The sequence below is a fragment of the Fukomys damarensis genome, unplaced genomic scaffold (assembly GCF_012274545.1).
Source record: "Fukomys damarensis isolate Sample0158 unplaced genomic scaffold, DMR_v1.0_HiC HiC_scaffold_16, whole genome shotgun sequence".
Classification (NCBI taxonomy): Eukaryota; Metazoa; Chordata; class Mammalia; order Rodentia; family Bathyergidae; genus Fukomys; species Fukomys damarensis.
Genome location: NW_022900928.1, coordinates 130,475,956 through 130,481,051, shown reverse-complemented (window position 1 = coordinate 130,481,051; position 5,096 = coordinate 130,475,956). Strand labels below are relative to the sequence as shown.

Below are 5,096 nucleotides of genomic sequence, written 5' to 3'. Positions count from 1 at the left end.
AAAAAAAAAAAAAAAAAAGCGGAATGACTATTACAACAGGTAGTATGGTCAGCGTTTTATGTAGATTATCCATTTACTTCTACAAGTTATCAGCATTTTTATTTCATCATTTATCTCACAGATATGCAAACTCAGGCTCATGAACACACATCTAACACTGTCATTATAACATGCCTAAGAACTAGTATTTTCCCTTCTTAGGAATAAAGAAACAAAAATTTTTTTTCTTGGAGGGGGAGGTCTTGCTACATAGTTCATGCTGACCTTGAACTCCCACCAATCCTCCTGCCTCAGGTTCCCAAGTGCTAGGATCACCAGGTGTGCACCACACTCAGTGAAGAAACCAAATTTTAAGTGAGGTTTACAAACATGCCCATGATCACATCTCTTGTGTAGGCAACAGGTCTGAACAGATTTCATGTGCCACCAAAAATCTAAAATCCTATAATGTAATAGCATTCAAAACCTTTTATAACTAGGTGTGGAGGCACACTCCTGTAATTCCTGGTACTCAGGAGGATGAGGTAGGAAGGTCACAAGCAAAAGGCCACCCTAGGCAATTTAATAAATAAGATCCTGTTTCAAAATAAAAATAAAAACATGTGGTGAGGCCAAGCATGGTGGCACACAACTGTGATCCCAGCACTCAGGATTCTGAGGCAGGAGGATCACTGTGAGTTCCAGGCCAGCCTGAACTGCAAAGAGAGTCCCTGTCTCAAAACAAAAAAACAAAAGGTGTGAGGAAGGTAGCTCTGTGGCAAAGTGCCCCGGGACCTGACCCCCATACCACCACAAATAACAAAAAGAGTTTCGGTAGGGCTAGAGGTGCACTTCAGTGGTAGAGCACAATACCCTGGGAGGGATGGCTATGATCAGGGAACAGCAGTGCAGCAAGGATGTGGAGAACTGCAGCCTTCATCACAAGCTGCTAGTGGGGATGTAGACTGGTGTGGGAACTTCATAAAACAGTCCAGCAGTTCCTCAAAATGTTAAGCACTGTGTTGCCATAAGGCCCAGCACTTCCACTCCTCCATGCCCACAAAGAATGCGCATTAATGACCAGAGAGGCATTATCCAGAATAGCCAAAAAAGAAGACATAACCCAAATCTGCATCAGATGATGACTGAATAAAATGCAGCGACATCCTTACAGCGGAATATTATTCAACAATAAACGGGTGACGTACAGCTATACGCTACAACATAAAGGAGCCCTGAATATGCTAAGTGAGAGAAACCACACACAACAGACCACATGCCGTATGATTTCACTGATACAGAGTAACCAGAATTGGCAAACACACAGAACAGACAGAAAATAGATCGGTAGTTGCCTAGAGTTGGAGGAGCTTGGAGGAAATGGGGTGATAAGAATGTTCTAAAAGTGCTTGTGCTGACAGATGCACAACTGTGAAAACACTAAAAACTACTGGGCTGTGCAGTATAAACGAGAATTACAACAGCCGTGGTGGCGCACACCTGTAATCCCAGCACTCAGGAGGCTGAGGCAGGAGGATCACTGTGAGTTCAAGACCAGCCTGGGCTACATAGTGTGTTCCAGGTCAGTCTCAACTACATAGTGAGATTCTGTCTCAAAAAACAAAAAAAAAAAAGAGGTGGTTTTCACGTCTTTGAAGACTTGAACCTTTTACCTATTTTCTACTAGTCTTCATTTAACAATGGAAAATGCTTTATTTAAATTTGAGATATAAACCCTTCCACACTTATATGGAAAAAATGATAACTTTCTCAGATTTTTTTTTTTTTGAGACAAGGTCTCACTAGGTAGGCCAGTGACCTCTAACTTGTGATTGCCCTGCCTCAGCCTCCTAAGTAGCTGGGAATACTGATGTGTGCTGCCATATCCAGCTGAGATGTTTTTAAATAATTTAAATTCTATCTTAGCTGATAGCGTCACAGAAATACATTGTTCTTTGCTCAAATTTCAAAATACCATCTAATGTGCTGGTTACCTTCCCAGTCAGCACTTCATATTAGCTCCACTCCTTACAGCCTGGCCACGAGATCACAGTGCATACTGTGGTCAGGAAATACAAATGAACACACGTTCGCTGGAGACAGTTTCAACTCTAAAGAGTTCAAACACAACTGGATGTGATGGCACAACTGGATGTGATGGCACAAGCCTATAATCCCAGCACCCACCCTGAGAGGCTGAGGCAGGAGGATCAAAAGCTCAACCTAGCCTGGGCAACTAAACAATTTAACAAGATCCTGTCTCAAAAGAAAAAATAAAAAGAAGGGCTAGGAATACAGCTCAGTGCAAAGGCCCTGAATCCAATCCCTAGTACCACAAAAAAAAAAAAAAGTTCAAACACATGGAAACATAACACACGTGTGTAAATACTAAACTAACAAATGATTATTTCAATCAACATGTACCAAATTGTTGCTAAAGACTTGAAGGAAAAATTTTAAAGTTTATCACCTAAAGATCTCTTTGGAGCTTGGTAGGCTTCTCTTCCCAAGAACAGTCTTGTTTCTCAAAGTGTGTTCCACAGAGCAGCAGCAGCCACCTCTGTCTTATTAATTCCCTTGTTGCTAAGACAAAATACCCGACACCCAAAATTAAGGGAGGAAAGGGTTATTTAGCTCAGTTTGTAGAGGTTTCAGTCCAAAGCTGGGTGACTCTGCAGCAGGGTGGCATGGCAGAGTGGTATCACAGGAGAAACAATTCATGTGAGGCAGCGAATGTAGCAAAGACACAGCTCTTTCTATCCCTTATATCTTACCCAGGCTACGTAGGGTGGGCAGCACTCACACCCTTAATCCTAGTGCCCTTGAGCCTAGCATTGCACCACCAATCGATCCCAGTGTCACACGCTCTAGACCCAGCCACCTCTGAAAAAGCCCCACTTATGACCGTATGAGGCTCTGGGGGACAGCTAGACACAAGCCATAATAGCTTCTCTTGGGGGCTTTTTCAGAAATGCAAGTTCTCAGGGCCCATTACAGCCTCCTCAGCTATGATCACTCTTTCAACAAGAGTCCCAGGGAACATGACTACACATTAAAATTTGAGGAAGCTGGCAGAAGATTCTTTCTTTGTAAAAATTGCTACTTTTCCTGAATGAAGGCAGCTACCCTCCTATTTTGACAACAGGGTCCACTCCTCAGCCCTCTGCTCTGCTGACTCTGCAGAGTGAGTCCTATAGGCAAGGGAGCTCAGGACATCTGTGACACCAACTGTGCCCTCCGGAAGGCTCTCCAGGTGGGCCGCTGTAGTTACAGCTTCTGGCAGAGCCAGTTGCCCCTGCAGTCGGCCTCGCTCCTCCCTCTGTCCCTGCACTTAGGGATGGCAGTGGATTCCGGCTGGTTGCTTCATCTCCGGGTTGCCTCACTGCCTGTGGTTTGCATTCTCAGTTCCCCCACCACCTGTGCCAGGGCCCTGCATTCAGCTCCTTCTGGCTTCAACACTGAAAGAGGCTTCTGTTTCCTGCTAGACTCAGAACGATACACCGTAGCACTTAGATATTTCTATTAGGTACCACATACACCAGAGGAAGTTTGTGAATGGCAGCTCTGCTGCAAAAGGGAGTTGGTGCGTGCGCAGAAAACCTCACATTTCCCACACTCTGTAGATCCCTTACAACGCAGAAGAAAAAGCAGCCTTGATGAGCTATCTGTAAGGCAGATGTGACTGTGTTCCAAAATGCTAGTCCTCCTGGTGTATTTTTAACACTGTACCCATCACTCCCCCTCACCCAGAGCAGCTGGTGTAGCAGCTATTGTTTTAGAGGGAAAAAGAAAAAACACCTTCTGCAGAACAAAATTCTGGCCTCATAATGCAATCTCAGAGGAATGGAGCCTCTCTCACTGTGTCCAGGATCTCACACCTGTAATTCCCAGTCTAGCTCACAATGGGCAGCACCCTCACTGAAGGACCAAGCAACAGGAGCAACACCTCCGAGCCCCTCTGGAAAGCACACTTCACCGGTACTCTCAGACCTGGAATCATCCTCTATGGTTCCCTCTTGCTGTCAAGGCCAAAAAGCCAACCCTCCCCAATGGGGCCAACCCTTCAAATTCTCACCCTGACCTACCTTTCCAGACTCTTCCAAATTCCACTCGAGCTCATCACTTGCTGACTCAACTTCTGGCCATTTCCAGGTGCACCTGAATTATAGACGCAACACTGGAATATGGGGAGCAACACCCCCTCCGTGGAAAGCTGTATCCGAGGATCCCGCATAAAAGGGGCATCTTCATCCCCGCTGCCTCCTGGGGCTGCAAACTTCTCTGTCCCCTGGGCTTCCACAGCGCTCGAGTTGCAATGTTACCTGCACAGGTTCCCATCTAATGGCCTGGATCCTGACTGGTTAGGACCCAGATCTGCGCTTCAATTCCACTTCCGTAAGGCCAAAATGACAGATATCATCTGACTCCCTGGGTTACCAACACACTATGCTAATCATTTAAGGTGCCTAAAGCTAACCCAGAAATAAGTGCTGTCACAGAGTAAGCACGGAAGAACTGCTATATGCTACTGCTCTATCATTCCCAGTACCATGGTGGCCAGGATGGTACCGGTGCTCAGTATGCATCTGCCGAATAACTGCGGCACTCCACAACCAGCCTGTTTGTAACACGTTAGGATCTAACAGGATCTAGGACTCCCGGGTCCGAGGTATCCAAGATAATGCAAGAAAGGGCTCCCGCGGTAAAGGGACTAACTGGCTCCGGAGGAAGACCGCACTGCAGCACGATGAGACAGCCTGCGCCAGCCGGAACTGCCCCACGGGGGCAACCTGCTGCCAGCCACCTGTACAGCCTCCTGCCCACGGATTCCCTGTTCCAAGAGAGAGGGCTCACCGAGCAGAAACCAGAAGCAGTTCTCCCCAAGCACCACAACGGGAAAACAAAGGGTGCAACTTTCATCCAGCAGAAAGGACACGGGTCTTTCTGGAGCGAGCGAATGCCTGCCAGGTGTCCGGATCGTCCCAGGAGTTGGTGCCCTGCGGGTGCGCACCCCCGGCTCCCCCGGGGCGGGCAGGCTGCACCGCTCTGGGGCCGCGCATCCCTTCCCTCTAGGGGTGCAGGGGTGAGGGGTGAGCCAGCGCCTGGGAAAGGACCGG

At 47.3% G+C, this 5,096-nt stretch overlaps 1 protein-coding gene across 3 annotated transcripts in view; it reads right to left on the bottom strand.

Annotated features, from left to right (window-relative positions):
- Dgkd (diacylglycerol kinase delta) overlaps nt 1–4,880 on the bottom strand; it is a 91,324-nt gene extending 86,444 nt beyond the window's left edge. For 2 of the 3 annotated variants that reach the window (XM_010608727.3, XM_010608732.3), the window contains exon 1: nt 4,834–4,880. The gene's annotated coding sequence lies outside the window, so the exon portion shown is untranslated. Of the gene's footprint in view, nt 1–4,064; nt 4,144–4,833 lie in introns of those variants that run through there. The other variant, XM_010608729.3, reaches the window with a different exon arrangement.
- Between the last annotated feature and the right edge of the window lie 216 nt (nt 4,881–5,096).